This window comes from Pseudophryne corroboree, chromosome 1, assembly GCF_028390025.1.
Source record: "Pseudophryne corroboree isolate aPseCor3 chromosome 1, aPseCor3.hap2, whole genome shotgun sequence".
Lineage (NCBI taxonomy): Eukaryota > Metazoa > Chordata > Amphibia > Anura > Myobatrachidae > Pseudophryne > Pseudophryne corroboree.
In genome coordinates this window covers 1,024,380,154-1,024,399,920 of record NC_086444.1, presented here as the reverse complement: position 1 = coordinate 1,024,399,920, position 19,767 = coordinate 1,024,380,154, and positions in this window count along the sequence as shown.

Sequence of the window (19,767 nt, the reverse complement as noted above, 5' to 3'; positions counted from 1 at the left end):
GTAGGCCACTGCTCTACCTACCTCTGTGTCGTCAAGTATACTATCCATCCATACCTGTGGTGCATTTCAGTTTTGCACAGTTTGCTGACCACCAGTATATATAATATATAGCAGTACGGTACAGTAGGCCACTGCTCTACCTACCTCTGTGTCGTCAAGTATACAATCCATCCATACCTGGGGTGCATTTCAGTTTTGCACAGTTTGCTACCACCAATATATATAATATATAGCAGTACGGTACAGTAGGCCACTGCTCTACCTACCTTTGTGTCGTCAAGTATACTATCCATCCATACCTGTGGTGCATTTCAGTTTTGCACAGTTTGCTGACCACCAGTATATATAATATATAGCAGTACAGTAGGCCACTGCTCTACCTACCTCTGTGTCGTCAAGTATACTATCCATCCATACCTGTGGTGCATTTCAGTTTTGCACAGTTTCCTCACCACCAGTATATATAATATATAGCAGTACGGTACAGAAGGCCACTGCTCTACCTACCTCTGTGTCGTCAAGTATACTATCCATCCATACCTGTGATGCATTTCAGTTTTGCACAGTTTGCTGACCACCAGTATATAATATATAGCAGTACGGTACAGAAGGCCACTGCTCTACCTACCTCTGTGTCGTCAAGTATACTATCCATCCATACCTGTGGTGCATTTCAGTTTTGCACAGTTTGCTGACCACCAGTATATATAATATATAGCAGTACGGTACAGTAGGCCACTGCTCTACCTACCTCTGTGTCGTCAAGTATACTATCCATCCATACCTGTGGTGCATTTCAGTTTTGCACAGTTTGCTGACCATCAGTATATAAAATATATAACAGTACGGTACAGTAGGCCACTGCTCTACTTACCTCTGTGTCGTCAAGTATACTATCCATCCATACCTGTGGTGCATTTCAGTTTTGCACAGTTTGCTGACCACCAGTATATATAATATATAGCAGTATGGTACAGTAGGCCACTGCTCTACCTACCTCTGTGTCGTCAAGTATACTATCCATCCATACCTGTGGTGCATTTCAGTTTTGCACAGTTTGCTGACCAGCAGTATATATAATATATAGCAGTACGGTACAGAAGGCCACTGCTCTACCTACCTCTGTGTCGTCGAGTATACTATCCATCCATACCTGAGGTGCATTTCAGTTTTGCACAGTTTGCTGACCACCAGTATATATAATATATAGCAGTACGGTACAGTAGGCCACTGCTCTACCTACCTCTGTGTCGTCAAGTATACTATCCATCCATACCTGTGGTGCATTTCAGTTTTGCACAGTTTGCTGACCACCAGTATATATAATATATAGCAATATGGTACAGTAGGCCACTGCTCTACCTACCTCTGTGTCGTCAAGTATACTATGCATCCATACCTGTGGTGCATTTCAGTTTTGCACAGTTTGCTGACCACCAGTATATATAATATATAGCAGTACGGTACAGTAGGCCACTGCTCTACCTACCTCTGTGTCGTCAAGTATACTATCCATCCATACCTGTGGTGCATTTCAGTTTTGCACAGTTTGCTGACCATCAGTATATATAATATATAACAGTACGGTACAGTAGGCCACTGCTCTACTTACCTCTGTGTCGTCAAGTATACTATCCATCCATACCTGTGGTGCATTTCAGTTTTGCACAGTTTGCTGACCACCAGTATATTTAATATATAGCAGTACGGTACAGTAGGCCACTGCTCTACCTACCTCTGTGTCGTCAAGTATACTATCCATCCATACCTGTGGTGCATTTCAGTTTTGCACAGTTTGCTGACCAGCAGTATATATAATATATAGCAGTACGGTACAGAAGGCCACTGCTCTACCTATCTCTGTGTCGTCAAGTATACTATCCATCCATACCTGTGATGCATTTCAGTTTTGCACAGTTTGCTGACCACCAGTATATAATATATAGCAGTATGGTACAGAAGGCCACTGCTCTACCTACCTCTGTGTCGTCAAGTATACTATCCATCCATACCTGTGGTGCATTTCAGTTTTGCACAGTTTGCTGACCATCAGTATATATAATATATAACAGTACGGTACAGTAGGCCACTGCTCTACTTACCTCTGTGTCGTCGAGTATACTATCCATCCATACCTGTGGTGCATTTCAGTTTTGCACAGTTTGCTGACCAACAGTATATATAATATATAGCAGTACGATACAGTAGGCCTCTGCTCTACCTACCTCTGTGTCGTCAAGTATACTATCCATCCATACCTGTGGTGCATTTCAGTTTTGCACAGTTTGCTGACCACCAGTATATATAATATATAGCAGTACGGTACAGTAGGCCACTGCTCTACCTACCTCTGTGTCGTCAAGTATACTATCCATCCATACCTGTGGTGCATTTCAGTTTTGCACAGTTTGCTGACCACCAGTATATATAATATATAGCAGTACGGTACAGTAGGCTACTGCTCTACCTACCTCTGTGTCGTCAAGTATACTATCCATCCATACCTGTGGTGCATTTCAGTTTTGCACAGTTTGCTGACCAGCAGTATATATAATACATAGCAGTACGGTACAGAAGGCCACTGCTCTACCTACCTCTGTGTCGTCGAGTATACTATCCATCCATACCTGTGGTGCATTTCAGTTTTGCACAGTTTGCTGACCACCAGTATATATAATACATAGCAGTACGGTACAGTAGGCCACTGCTCTACCTACCTCTGTGTCGTCAAGTATACTATCCATCCATACCTGTGGTGCATTTCAGTTTTGCACAGTTTGCTGACCACTAGTATATATAATATATAGCAGTACGGTACAGTAAGCCACTGCTCTACCTACCTCTGTGTCGTCAAGTATACTATCCATCAATACCTGTGGTGCATTTCAGTTTTGCACAGTTTGCTGACCACCAGTATATATAATATATAGTAGTACGGTACAGTAGGCCACTGCTCTACCTACCTCTGTGTCGTCAAGTATACTATCCATCCATACCTGTGGTGCATTTCAGTTTTGCACAGTTTGCTGACCACCAGTATATATAATATATAGCAGTATGGTACAGTAGGCCACTGCTCTACCTACCTCTGTGTCGTCAAGTGTACTATCCATCCATACCTGGGGTGCATTTCAGTTTTGCACAGTTTGCTACCACCAATATATATAATATATAGCAGTACGGTACAGTAGGCCACTGCTCTACCTACCTCTGTGTCGTCAAGTATACTATCCATCCATACCTGTGGTGCATTTCAGTTTTGCACAGTTTGCTGACCACCAGTATATATAATATATAGCAGTATGGTACAGTAGGCCACTGCTCTACCTACCTCTGTGTCATCAAGTATACTATCCATCCATACCTGTGGTGCATTTCAGTTTTGCACAGTTTGCTGACCACCAGTATATATAATATATAGCAGTACGGTACAGTAGGCCACTGCTCTACCTACCTCTGTGTCGTCAAGTATACTATGCATCCATACCTGTGGTGCATTTCAGTTTTGCACAGTTTGCTGACCATCAGTATATATAATATATAGCAGTACGGTACAGTAGGCCACTGCTCTACCTACCTCTGTGTCGTCAAGTATACTATCCATCCATACCTGTGGTGCATTTCAGATTTGCACAGTTTGCTGACCACCAGTATATATAATATATAGCAGTACGGTACATTAGGCCACTGCTCTACCTAACTCTGTGTCGTCAAGTATACTATCCATCCATACCTGTGGTGCATTTCAGTTTTGCACAGTTTGCTGACCACCAGTATATATAATATATAGCAGTACGGTACAGTAGGCCACTGCTCTACCTACCTCTGTGTCGTCAAGTATACTATCCATCTATACCTGTGGTGCATTTCAGTTTTGCACAGTTTGCTGACCACCAGTATATATAATATATAGCAGTACGGTACAGTAGGCCACTGCTCTACCTACCTCTGTGTCGTCAAGTATACTATCCATCCATACCTGTGGTGCATTTCAGTTTTGCACAGTTTGCTGACCACCAGTACATATAATATATAGCAGTACGGTACAGTAGGCCACTGCTCTACCTACCTCTGTGTCGTCAAGTATACTATCCATCCATACCTGTGGTGCATTTCAGTTTTGCACAGTTTGCTGACCACCAATATATATAATATATAGCAGTACGGTACAGTAGGCCACTGCTCTACCTACCTCTGTGTCGTCAAGTATACTATCCATCCATACCTGGGGTGCATTTCAGTTTTGCACAGTTTGCTACCACCAATATATATAATATATAGCAGTACGGTACAGTAGGCCACTGCTCTACCTACCTCTGTGTCGTCAAGTATACTATCCATCCATACCTGTGGTGCATTTCAGTTTTGCACAGTTTGCTGACCACCAGTATATATAATATATAGCAGTATGGTACAGTAGGGCCACTGCTCTACCTACCTCTGTGTCGTCAAGTATACTATCCATCCATACCTGTGGTGCATTTCAGTTTTGCACAGTTTGCTGACCACCAGTATATATAATATATAGCAGTACGGTACAGTAGGCCACTGCTCTACCTACCTCTGTGTCGTCAAGTATACTATCCATCCATACCTGTGGTGCATTTCAGATTTGCACAGTTTGCTGACCACCAGTATATATAATATATAGCAGTACGGTACAGTAGGCCACTGCTCTACCTAACTCTGTGTCGTCAAGTATACTATCCATCCATACCTGTGGTGCATTTCAGTTTTGCACAGTTTGCTGACCACCAGTATATATAATATATAGCAGTATGGTACAGTAGGCCACTGCTCTACCTACCTCTGTGTCGTCAAGTATACTATCCATCCATACCTGTGGTGCATTTCAGTTTTGCACAGTTTGCTGACCACCAGTATATATAATATATAGCAGTACGGTACAGTAGGCCACTGCTCTACCTACCTTTGTGTCGTCAAGTATACTATCCATCCATACCTGTGGTGCATTTCAGTTTTGCACAGTTTCCTCACCACCAGTATATATAATATATAGCAGTACGGTACAGAAGGCCACTGCTCTACCTACCTCTGTGTCGTCAAGTATACTATCCATCCATACCTGTGATGCATTTCAGTTTTGCACAGTTTGCTGACCACCAGTATATAATATATAGCAGTACGGTACAGAAGGCCACTGCTCTACCTACCTCTGTGTCGTCAAGTATACTATCCATCCATACCTGTGGTGCATTTCAGTTTTGCACAGTTTGCTGACCACCAGTAAATATAATATATAGCAGTACGGTACAGTAGGCCACTGCTCTACCTACCTCTGTGTCGTCAAGTATACTATCCATCCATACCTGTGGTGCATTTCAGTTTTGCACAGTTTGCTGACCATCAGTATATATAATATATAGCAGTACGGTACAGTAGGCCACTGCTCTACCTAACTCTGTGTCGTCAAGTATACTATCCATCCATACCTGGGGTGCATTTCAGTTTTGCACAGTTTGCTGACCACCAGTATATATAATATATAGCAGTACGGTACAGTAGGCCACTGCTCTACCTACCTCTGTGTCGTCAAGTATACTATCCATCCATACCTGGGGTGCATTTCAGTTTTGCACAGTTTGCTACCACCAATATATATAATATATAGCAGTACGGTACAGTAGGCCACTGCTCTACCTACCTTTGTGTCGTCAAGTATACTATCCATCCATACCTGTGGTGCATTTCAGTTTTGCACAGTTTGCTGACCACCAGTATATATAATATATAGCAGTACAGTAGGCCACTGCTCTACCTACCTCTGTGTCGTCAAGTATACTATCCATCCATACCTGTGGTGCATTTCAGTTTTGCACAGTTTCCTCACCACCAGTATATATAATATATAGCAGTACGGTACAGTAGGCCACTGCTCTACCTACCTTTGTGTCGTCAAGTATACTATCCATCCATACCTGTGGTGCATTTCAGTTTTGCACAGTTTGCTGACCACCAGTATATATAATATATAGCAGTACAGTAGGCCACTGCTCTACCTACCTCTGTGTCGTCAAGTATACTATCCATCCATACCTGTGGTGCATTTCAGTTTTGCACAGTTTCCTCACCACCAGTATATATAATATATAGCAGTACGGTACAGAAGGCCACTGCTCTACCTACCTCTGTGTCGTCAAGTATACTATCCATCCATACCTGTGATGCATTTCAGTTTTGCACAGTTTGCTGACCACCAGTATATAATATATAGCAGTACGGTACAGAAGGCCACTGCTCTACCTACCTCTTTGTCGTCAAGTATACTATCCATCCATACCTGTGGTGCATTTCAGTTTTGCACAGTTTGCTGACCACCAGTATATATAATATATAGCAGTACGGTACAGTAGGCCACTGCTCTACCTACCTCTGTGTCGTCAAGTATACTATCCATCCATACCTGTGGTGCATTTCAGTTTTGCACAGTTTGCTGACCATCAGTATATAAAATATATAACAGTACGGTACAGTAGGCCACTGCTCTACTTACCTCTGTGTCGTCAAGTATACTATCCATCCATACCTGTGGTGCATTTCAGTTTTGCACAGTTTGCTGACCACCAGTATATATAATATATAGCAGTACGGTACAGTAGGCCACTGCTCTACCTACCTCTGTGTCGTCAAGTATACTATCCATCCATACCTGTGGTGCATTTCAGTTTTGCACAGTTTGCTGACCAGCAGTATATATAATATATAGCAGTACGGTACAGAAGGCCACTGCTCTACCTACCTCTGTGTCGTCGAGTATACTATCCATCCATACCTGAGGTGCATTTCAGTTTTGCACAGTTTGCTGACCACCAGTATATATAATATATAGCAGTACGGTACAGTAGGCCACTGCTCTACCTACCTCTGTGTCGTCAAGTATACTATCCATCCATACCTGTGGTGCATTTCAGTTTTGCACAGTTTGCTGACCACCAGTATATATAATATATAGCAATATGGTACAGTAGGCCACTGCTCTACCTACCTCTGTGTCGTCAAGTATACTATGCATCCATACCTGTGGTGCATTTCAGTTTTGCACAGTTTGCTGACCACCAGTATATATAATATATAGCAGTACGGTACAGTAGGCCACTGCTCTACCTACCTCTGTGTCGTCAAGTATACTATCCATCCATACCTGTGGTGCATTTCAGTTTTGCACAGTTTGCTGACCATCAGTATATATAATATATAACAGTACGGTACAGTAGGCCACTGCTCTACTTACCTCTGTGTCGTCAAGTATACTATCCATCCATACCTGTGGTGCATTTCAGTTTTGCACAGTTTGCTGACCACCAGTATATTTAATATATAGCAGTACGGTACAGTAGGCCACTGCTCTACCTACCTCTGTGTCGTCAAGTATACTATCCATCCATACCTGTGGTGCATTTCAGTTTTGCACAGTTTGCTGACCAGCAGTATATATAATATATAGCAGTACGGTACAGAAGGCCACTGCTCTACCTATCTCTGTGTCGTCAAGTATACTATCCATCCATACCTGTGATGCATTTCAGTTTTGCACAGTTTGCTGACCACCAGTATATAATATATAGCAGTATGGTACAGAAGGCCACTGCTCTACCTACCTCTGTGTCGTCAAGTATACTATCCATCCATACCTGTGGTGCATTTCAGTTTTGCACAGTTTGCTGACCATCAGTATATATAATATATAACAGTACGGTACAGTAGGCCACTGCTCTACTTACCTCTGTGTCGTCGAGTATACTATCCATCCATACCTGTGGTGCATTTCAGTTTTGCACAGTTTGCTGACCAACAGTATATATAATATATAGCAGTACGATACAGTAGGCCTCTGCTCTACCTACCTCTGTGTCGTCAAGTATACTATCCATCCATACCTGTGGTGCATTTCAGTTTTGCACAGTTTGCTGACCACCAGTATATATAATATATAGCAGTACGGTACAGTAGGCCACTGCTCTACCTACCTCTGTGTCGTCAAGTATACTATCCATCCATACCTGTGGTGCATTTCAGTTTTGCACAGTTTGCTGACCACCAGTATATATAATATATAGCAGTACGGTACAGTAGGCCACTGCTCTACCTACCTCTGTGTCGTCAAGTATACTATCCATCCATACCTGTGGTGCATTTCAGTTTTGCACAGTTTGCTGACCATCAGTATATATAATATATAACAGTACGGTACAGTAGGCCACTGCTCTACCTACCTCTGTGTCGTCAAGTATAATATCCATCCATACCTGTTGTGCATTTCAGTTTTGCACAGTTTGCTGACCACCAGTATATATAATATATAGCAGTACGGTACAGTAGGCCACTGCTCTACCTACCTCTGTGTCGTCAAGTATACTATCCATCCATACCTGTGGTGCATTTCAGTTTTGCACAGTTTGCTGACCAGCAGTATATATAATACATAGCAGTACGGTACAGAAGGCCACTGCTCTACCTACCTCTGTGTCGTCGAGTATACTATCCATCCATACCTGTGGTGCATTTCAGTTTTGCACAGTTTGCTGACCACCAGTATATATAATACATAGCAGTACGGTACAGTAGGCCACTGCTCTACCTACCTCTGTGTCGTCAAGTATACTATCCATCCATACCTGTGGTGCATTTCAGTTTTGCACAGTTTGCTGACCACTAGTATATATAATATATAGCAGTACGGTACAGTAAGCCACTGCTCTACCTACCTCTGTGTCGTCAAGTATACTATCCATCCATACCTGTGGTGCATTTCAGTTTTGCACAGTTTGCTGACCACCAGTATATATAATATATAGTAGTACGGTACAGTAGGCCACTGCTCTACCTACCTCTGTGTCGTCAAGTATACTATCCATCCATACCTGTGGTGCATTTCAGTTTTGCACAGTTTGCTGACCACCAGTATATATAATATATAGCAGTACGGTACAGTAGGCCACTGCTCTACCTACCTCTGTGTCGTCAAGTGTACTATCCATCCATACCTGGGGTGCATTTCAGTTTTGCACAGTTTGCTACCACCAATATATATAATATATAGCAGTACGGTACAGTAGGCCACTGCTCTACCTACCTCTGTGTCGTCAAGTATACTATCCATCCATACCTGTGGTGCATTTCAGTTTTGCACAGTTTGCTGACCACCAGTATATATAATATATAGCAGTATGGTACAGTAGGCCACTGCTCTACCTACCTCTGTGTCATCAAGTATACTATCCATCCATACCTGTGGTGCATTTCAGTTTTGCACAGTTTGCTGACCACCAGTATATATAATATATAGCAGTACGGTACAGTAGGCCACTGCTCTACCTACCTCTGTGTCGTCAAGTATACTATGCATCCATACCTGTGGTGCATTTCAGTTTTGCACAGTTTGCTGACCATCAGTATATATAATATATAGCAGTACGGTACAGTAGGCCACTGCTCTACCTACCTCTGTGTCGTCAAGTATACTATCCATCCATACCTGTGGTGCATTTCAGATTTGCACAGTTTGCTGACCACCAGTATATATAATATATAGCAGTACGGTACATTAGGCCACTGCTCTACCTAACTCTGTCGTCAAGTATACTATCCATCCATACCTGTGGTGCATTTCAGTTTTGCACAGTTTGCTGACCACCAGTATATATAATATATAGCAGTACGGTACAGTAGGCCACTGCTCTACCTACCTCTGTGTCGTCAAGTATACTATCCATCTATACCTGTGGTGCATTTCAGTTTTGCACAGTTTGCTGACCACCAGTATATATAATATATAGCAGTACGGTACAGTAGGCCACTGCTCTACCTACCTCTGTGTCGTCAAGTATACTATCCATCCATACCTGTGGTGCATTTCAGTTTTGCACAGTTTGCTGACCACCAGTATATATAATATATAGCAGTACGGTACAGTAGGCCACTGCTCTACCTACCTCTGTGTCGTCAAGTATACTATCCATCCATACCTGTGGTGCATTTCAGTTTTGCACAGTTTGCTGACCACCAAATATATATAATATATAGCAGTACGGTACAGTAGGCCACTGCTCTACCTACCTCTGTGTCGTCAAGTATACTATCCATCCATACCTGTGGTGCATTTCAGTTTTGCACAGTTTGCTGACCACCAGTATATATAATATATAGCAGTACGGTACAGTAGGCCACTGCTCTACCTACCTCTGTGTCGTCAAGTATACTATCCATCCATACCTGTGGTGCATTTCAGTTTTGCACAGTTTGCTGACCACCAATATATATAATATATAGCAGTACGGTACAGTAGGCCACTGCTCTACCTACCTCTGTGTCGTCAAGTATACTATCCATCCATACCTGTGGTGCATTTCAGTTTTGCACAGTTTGCTGACCACCAGTATATATAATATATAGCAGTATGGTACAGTAGGCCACTGCTCTACCTACCTCTGTGTCGTCAAGTATACTATCCATCCATACCTGTGGTGCATTTCAGTTTTGCACAGTTTGCTGACCACCAGTATATATAATATATAGCAGTACGGTACAGTAGGCCACTGCTCTACCTACCTCTGTGTCGTCAAGTATACTATCCATCCATACCTGTGGTGCATTTCAGATTTGCACAGTTTGCTGACCACCAGTATATATAATATATAGCAGTACGGTACAGTAGGCCACTGCTCTACCTAACTCTGTGTCGTCAAGTATACTATCCATCCATACCTGTGGTGCATTTCAGTTTTGCACAGTTTGCTGACCACCAGTATATATAATATATAGCAGTATGGTACAGTAGGCCACTGCTCTACCTACCTCTGTGTCGTCAAGTATACTATCCATCCATACCTGTGGTGCATTTCAGTTTTGCACAGTTTGCTGACCACCAGTATATATAATATATAGCAGTACGGTACAGTAGGCCACTGCTCTACCTACCTTCTGTGTCGTCAAGTATACTATCCATCCATACCTGTGGTGCATTTCAGTTTTGCACAGTTTCCTCGACCACCAGTATATATAATATATAGCAGTACGGTACAGAAGGCCACTGCTCTACCTACCTCTGTGTCGTCAAGTATACTATCCATCCATACCTGTGATGCATTTCAGTTTTGCACAGTTTGCTGACCACCAGTATATAATATATAGCAGTACGGTACAGAAGGCCACTGCTCTACCTACCTCTGTGTCGTCAAGTATACTATCCATCCATACCTGTGGTGCATTTCAGTTTTGCACAGTTTGCTGACCACCAGTAAATATAATATATAGCAGTACGGTACAGTAGGCCACTGCTCTACCTACCTCTGTGTCGTCAAGTATACTATCCATCCATACCTGTGGTGCATTTCAGTTTTGCACAGTTTGCTGACCATCAGTATATATAATATATAGCAGTACGGTACAGTAGGCCACTGCTCTACCTAACTCTGTGTCGTCAAGTATACTATCCATCCATACCTGTGGTGCATTTCAGTTTTGCACAGTTTGCTGACCACCAGTATATATAATATATAGAAGTACGGTACAGTAGGCCACTGCTCTACCTACCTCTGTGTCGTCAAGTATACTATCCATCCATACCTGTGGTGCATTTCAGTTTTGCACAGTTTGCTGACCACCAGTATATATAATATATAGCAGTACGGTACAGTAGGCCACTGCTCTACCTACCTCTGTGTCGTCAAGTATACTATCCATCCATACCTGTGGTGCATTTCAGTTTTGCACAGTTTGCTGACCACCAGTATATATAATATATAGCAGTACGGTACAGTAGGCCACTGCTCTACCTACCTCTGTGTCGTCAAGTATACTATCCATCCATACCTGTGGTGCATTTCAGCTTTTGCACAGTTTGCTGACCACCAGTATATATAATATATAGCAGTACGGTACAGTAGGCCACTGCTCTACCTACCTCTGTGTCGTCAAGTATACTATCCATCCATACCTGGGGTGCATTTCAGTTTTTGCACAGTTTGCTACATATATATAATATATAGCAGTACGGTACAGTAGGCCACTGCTCTACCTACCTTTGTGTCGTCAAGTATACTATCCATCCATACCTGTGGTGCATTTCAGTTTTGCACAGTTTGCTGACCACCAGTATATATAATATATAGCAGTACAGTAGGCCACTGCTCTACCTACCTCTGTGTCGTCAAGTATACTATCCATCCATACCTGTGGTGCATTTCAGTTTTGCACAGTTTCCTCACCACCAGTATATATAATATATAGCAGTACGGTACAGAAGGCCACTGCTCTACCTACCTCTGTGTCGTCAAGTATACTATCCATCCATACCTGTGATGCATTTCAGTTTTGCACAGTTTGCTGACCACCAGTATATAATATATAGCAGTACGGTACAGAAGGCCACTGCTCTACCTACCTCTGTGTCGTCAAGTATACTATCCATCCATACCTGTGGTGCATTTCAGTTTTGCACAGTTTGCTGACCACCAGTATATATAATATATAGCAGTACGGTACAGTATGCCACTGCTCTACCTACCTCTGTGTCGTCAAGTATACTATCCATCCATACCTGTGGTGCATTTTAGTTTTGCACAGTTTGCTGACCACCAGTATATATAATATATAGCAGTACGGTTCAGTAGGCCACTGCTCTACCTACCTCTGTGTCGTCAAGTATACTATCCATCCATACCTGTGGTGCATTTCAGTTTTGCACAGTTTGCTGACCACCAGTATATATAATATATAGCAGTACGGTACAGTAGGCCACTGCTCTACCTACCTCTGTGTCGTCAAGTATACTATCCATCCATACCTGTGGTGCATTTCAGTTTTGCACAGTTTGCTGACCATCAGTATATATAATATATAGCAGTACTGTACAGTAGGCCACTGCTCTACTTACCTCTGTGTCGTCAAGTATACTGTCCATCCATACCTGTGGTGCATTTCAGTTTTGCACAGTTTGCTGACCACCAGTATATATAATATATAGCAGTACGGTACAGTAGGCCACTGCTCTACCTACCTCTGTGTCGTCAAGTATACTATCCATCCATACCTGTGGTGCATTTCAGTTTTGCACAGTTTGCTGACCACCAGTATATATAATATATAGCAGTACGGTACAGTAGGCCACTGCGCTACCTACCTCTGTGTCGTCAAGTATACTATCCATCCATACCTGTGGTGCATTTCAGTTTTGCACAGTTTGCTACCACCAGTATATATAATATATAGCAGTACGGTACAGTAGGCCACTGCTCTACCTACCTCTGTGTCGTCAAGTATACTATCCATCCATACCTGGGGTGCATTTCAGTTTTGCACAGTTTGCTGACCACCAATAAATATAATATATAGCAGTATGGTACAGTAGGCCACTGCTCTACCTACCTCTGTGTCGTCATGTATACTATCCATCCATACCTGTGGTGCATTTCAGTTTTGCACAGTTTGCTGACCACCAGTATATATAATATATAGCAGTACGGTACAGTAGGCCACTGCTCTACCTACCTCTGTGTCGTCAAGTATACTATCCATCCATACCTGTGGTGCATTTCAGTTTTGCACAGTTTGCTGAGCACCAGTATATATAATATATAGCAGTACGGTACAGTAGGCCACTGCTCTACCTACCTCTGTGTCGTCAAGTATACTATCCATCCATACCTGTGGTGCATTTCAGTTTTGCACAGTTTGCTGACCACCAGTATATATAATATATAGCAGTACGGTACAGTAGGCCACTGCTCTACCTACCTCTGTGTCGTCAAGTATACTATCCATCCATACCTGTGGTGCATTTCAGTTTTGCACAGTTTGCTACCACCAGTATATATAATATATAGCAGTACGGTACAGTAGGCCACTGCTCTACCTACCTCTGTGTCGTCAAGTATACTATCCATCCATACCTGTGGTGCATTTCAGTTTTGCACAGTTTGCTGACCACCAGTATATGTAATATATAGCAGTATGGTACAGTAGGCCACTGCTCTACCTACCTCTGTGTCGTCAAGTATACTATGCATCCATACCTGTGGTGCATTTCAGTTTTGCACAGTTTGCTGACCATCAGTATATATAATATATAGCAGTACGGTACAGTAGGCCACTGCTCTACCTACCTCTGTGTCTTCAAGTATACTATCCATCCATACCTGTGGTGCATTTCAGTTTTGCACAGTTTGCTGACCACCAGTATATATAATATATAGCAGTACGATACAGTAGGCCACTGCTCTACCTACCTCTGTTTCGTCAAGTATACTATCCATCCATACCTGTGGTGCATTTCAGTGCATTTCAGTTTTGCACAGATTGCTGACCACCAGTATATATAATATATAGCAGTACGGTACAGAAGGCCACTGCTCTACCTACCTCTGTGTCGTCGAGGATACTATCCATCCATACCTGTGGTGCATTTCAGTTTTGCACAGTTTGCTGACCACCAGTATATATAATATATAGCAGTACAGTACAGTAGGCCACTGCTCTACCTACCTCTGTGTCGTCAAGTATACTATCCATCTATACCTGTGGTGCATTTCAGTTTTGCACAGTTTGCTGACCACCAGTATATATAATATATAGCAGTAAGGTACAGTAGGCCACTGCTCTAGCTACCTCTGTGTCGTCAAGTATACTATCCATCCATACCTGTGGTGCATTTCAGTTTTGCACAGTTTGCTGACCATCAGTATATATAATATATAGCAGTACGGTACAGTAGGCCACTGCTCTACTTACCTCTGTGTCGTCAAGTATACTATCCATCCATACCTGTGGTGCATTTCAGTTTTGCACAGTTTGCTGACCACCAGTATATATAATATATAGCAGTATGGTACAGTAGGCCACTGCTCTACCTACCTCTGTGTCGTCAAGTATACTATCCATCCATACCTGTGGTGCATTTCAGTTTTGCACAGTTTGCTGACCACCAGTATATATAATATATAGCAGTACGGTACAGTAGGCCACTGCTCTACCTACCTCTGTGTCGTCAAGTATACTATCCATCCATACCTGTGGTGCATTTCAGTTTTGCACAGTTTGCTGACCACCAGTATATATAATATATAGCAGTACGGTACAGTAGGCCACTGCTCTACCTACCTCTGTGTCGTCAAGTATACTATCCATCCATACCTGTGGTGCATTTCAGTTTTGCACAGTTTGCTGACCACCAGTATATATAATATATAGCAGTACGGTACAGTAGGCCACTGCTCTACCTACCTCTGTGTCGTCAAGTATACTATCCATCCATACCTGGGGTGCATTTCAGTTTTGCACAGTTTGCTGACCACCAGTATATATAATATATAGCAGTAAGGTACAGTAGGCCACTGCTCTAGCTACCTCTGTGTCGTCAAGTATACTATCCATCCATACCTGTGGTGCATTTCAGTTTTGCACAGTTTGCTGACCATCAGTATATATAATATATAGCAGTACGGTACAGTAGGCCACTGCTCTACTTACCTCTGTGTCGTCAAGTATACTATCCATCCATACCTGTGGTGCATTTCAGTTTTGCACAGTTTGCTGACCACCAGTATATATAATATATAGCAGTATGGTACAGTAGGCCACTGCTCTACCTACCTCTGTGTCGTCAAGTATACTATCCATCCATACCTGTGGTGCATTTCAGTTTTGCACAGTTTGCTGACCACCAGTATATATAATATATAGCAGTACGGTACAGTAGGCCACTGCTCTACCTACCTCTGTGTCGTCAAGTATACTATCCATCCATACCTGTGGTGCATTTCAGTTTTGCACAGTTTGCTGACCACCAGTATATATAATATATAGCAGTACGGTACAGTAGGCCACTGCTCTACCTACCTCTGTGTCGTCAAGTATACTATGCATCCATACCTGTGGTGCATTTCAGTTTTGCACAGTTTGCTGACCATCAGTATATATAATATATAGCAGTACGGTACAGTAGGCCACTGCTCTACCTACCTCTGTGTCTTCAAGTATACTATCCATCCATACCTGTGGTGCATTTCAGTTTTGCACAGTTTGCTGACCACCAGTATATATAATATATAGCAGTACGATACAGTAGGCCACTGCTCTACCTACCTCTGTTTCGTCAAGTATACTATCCATCCATACCTGTGGTGCATTTCAGTGCATTTCAGTTTTGCACAGATTGCTGACCACCAGTATATATAATATATAGCAGTACGGTACAGAAGGCCACTGCTCTACCTACCTCTGTGTCGTCGAGGATACTATCCATCCATACCTGTGGTGCATTTCAGTTTTGCACAGTTTGCTGACCACCAGTATATATAATATATAGCAGTACAGTACAGTAGGCCACTGCTCTACCTACCTCTGTGTCGTCAAGTATACTATCCATCTATACCTGTGGTGCATTTCAGTTTTGCACAGTTTGCTGACCACCAGTATATATAATATATAGCAGTAAGGTACAGTAGGCCACTGCTCTAGCTACCTCTGTGTCGTCAAGTATACTATCCATCCATACCTGTGGTGCATTTCAGTTTTGCACAGTTTGCTGACCATCAGTATATATAATATATAGCAGTACGGTACAGTAGGCCACTGCTCTACTTACCTCTGTGTCGTCAAGTATACTATCCATCCATACCTGTGGTGCATTTCAGTTTTGCACAGTTTGCTGACCACCAGTATATATAATATATAGCAGTATGGTACAGTAGGCCACTGCTCTACCTACCTCTGTGTCGTCAAGTATACTATCCATCCATACCTGTGGTGCATTTCAGTTTTGCACAGTTTGCTGACCACCAGTATATATAATATATAGCAGTACGGTACAGTAGGCCACTGCTCTACCTACCTCTGTGTCGTCAAGTATACTATCCATCCATACCTGTGGTGCATTTCAGTTTTGCACAGTTTGCTGACCACCAGTATATATAATATATAGCAGTACGGTACAGTAGGCCACTGCTCTACCTACCTCTGTGTCGTCAAGTATACTATCCATCCATACCTGTGGTGCATTTCAGTTTTGCACAGTTTGCTGACCACCAGTATATATAATATATAGCAGTACGGTACAGTAGGCCACTGCTCTACCTACCTCTGTGTCGTCAAGTATACTATCCATCCATACCTGGGGTGCATTTCAGTTTTGCACAGTTTGCTGACCACCAGTATATATAATATATAGCAGTAAGGTACAGTAGGCCACTGCTCTAGCTACCTCTGTGTCGTCAAGTATACTATCCATCCATACCTGTGGTGCATTTCAGTTTTGCACAGTTTGCTGACCATCAGTATATATAATATATAGCAGTACGGTACAGTAGGCCACTGCTCTACTTACCTCTGTGTCGTCAAGTATACTATCCATCCATACCTGTGGTGCATTTCAGTTTTGCACAGTTTGCTGACCACCAGTATATATAATATATAGCAGTATGGTACAGTAGGCCACTGCTCTACCTACCTCTGTGTCGTCAAGTATACTATCCATCCATACCTGTGGTGCATTTCAGTTTTGCACAGTTTGCTGACCACCAGTATATATAATATATAGCAGTACGGTACAGTAGGCCACTGCTCTACCTACCTCTGTGTCGTCAAGTATACTATCCATCCATACCTGTGGTGCATTTCAGTTTTGCACAGTTTGCTGACCACCAGTATATATAATATATAGCAGTACGGTACAGTAGGCCACTGCTCTACCTACCTCTGTGTCGTCAAGTATACTATCCATCCATACCTGTGGTGCATTTCAGTTTTGCACAGTTTGCTGACCACCAGTATATATAATATATAGCAGTACGGTACAGTAGGCCACTGCTCTACCTACCTCTGTGTCGTCAAGTATACTATCCATCCATACCTGGGGTGCATTTCAGTTTTGCACAGTTTGCTACCACCAATATATATAATATATAGCAGTACGGTACAGTAGGCCACTGCTCTACCTACCTTTGTGTCGTCAAGTATACTATCCATCCATACCTGTGGTGCATTTCAGTTTTGCACAGTTTGCTGACCACCAGTATATATAATATATAGCAGTACAGTAGGCCACTGCTCTACCTACCTCTGTGTCGTCAAGTATACTATCCATCCATACCTGTGGTGCATTTCAGTTTTGCACAGTTTCCTCACCACCAGTATATATAATATATAGCAGTACGGTACAGAAGGCCACTGCTCTACCTACCTCTGTGTCGTCAAGTATACTATCCATCCATACCTGTGATGCATTTCAGTTTTGCACAGTTTGCTGACCACCAGTATATAATATATAGCAGTACGGTACGGAAGGCCACTGCTCTACCTACCTCTGTGTCGTCAAGTATACTATCCATCCATACCTGTGGTGCATTTCAGTTTTGCACAGTTTGCTGACCACCAGTATATATAATATATAGCAGTACGGTACAGTATGCCACTGCTCTACCTACCTCTGTGTCGTCAAGTATACTATCCATCCATACCCGTGGTGCATTTTAGTTTTGCACAGTTTGCTGACCACCAGTATATATAATATATAGCAGTACGGTACAGTAGGCCACTGCTCTACCTACCTCTGTGTCGTCAAGTATACTATCCATCCATACCTGTGGTGCATTTCAGTTTTGCACAGTTTGCTGACCACCAGTATATATAATATATAGCAGTACGGTACAGTAGGCCACTGCTCTACCTACCTCTGTGTCGTCAAGTATACTATCCATCCATACCTGTGGTGCATTTCAGTTTTGCACAGTTTGCTGACCATCAGTATATATAATATATAGCAGTACTGTACAGTAGGCCACTGCTCTACTTACCTCTGTGTCGTCAAGTATACTGTCCATCCATACCTGTGGTGCATTTCAGTTTTGCACAGTTTGCTGACCACCAGTATATATAATATATAGCAGTACGGTACAGTAGGCCACTGCTCTACCTACCTCTGTGTCGTCAAGTATACTATCCATCCATACCTGTGGTGCATTTCAGTTTTGCACAGTTTGCTGACCACCAGTATATATAATATATAGCAGTACGGTACAGTAGGCCACTGCTCTACCTACCTCTGTGTCGTCAAGTATACTATCCATCCATACCTGTGGTGCATTTCAGTTTTGCACAGTTTGCTGACCACCAGTAAATATAATATATAGCAGTATGGTACAGTAGGCCACTGCTCTACCTACCTCTGTGTCGTCAAGTATACTATCCATCCATACCTGTGGTGCATTTCAGTTTTGCACAGTTTGCTGACCACCAGTAAATATAATATATAGCAGTATGGTACAGTAGGCCACTGCTCTACCTACCTCTGTTTCGTCAAGTATACTATCCATCCATACCTGTGGTGCATTTCAGTTGCACCACAGGTATGGATGGATAGTATACTTGACGACACAGAGGTAGGTAGAGCAGTGGCCTACTGTACCGTACTGCTATATATTATATATACTGGTGGTCAGCAAACTGTGCAAAACTGAAATGCACCACAGGTATGGATGGATAGTATACTTGACGACACAGAGGTAGGTAGAGCAGTGGCCTACTGTACCGTACTGCTATATATTATATATACTGGTGGTCAGCAGACTGTGCAAAACTGAAATGCACCACAGGTATGGATGGATAATATACTTGACGACACAGAGGTAGGTAGAGCAGTGGCCTACTGTACCGTACTGCTATATATTATATATACTGGTGGTCAGCAAACTGTGCAAAACTGAAATGCACCACAGGTATGGATGCATAGTATACTTGACGAAACAGAGGTAG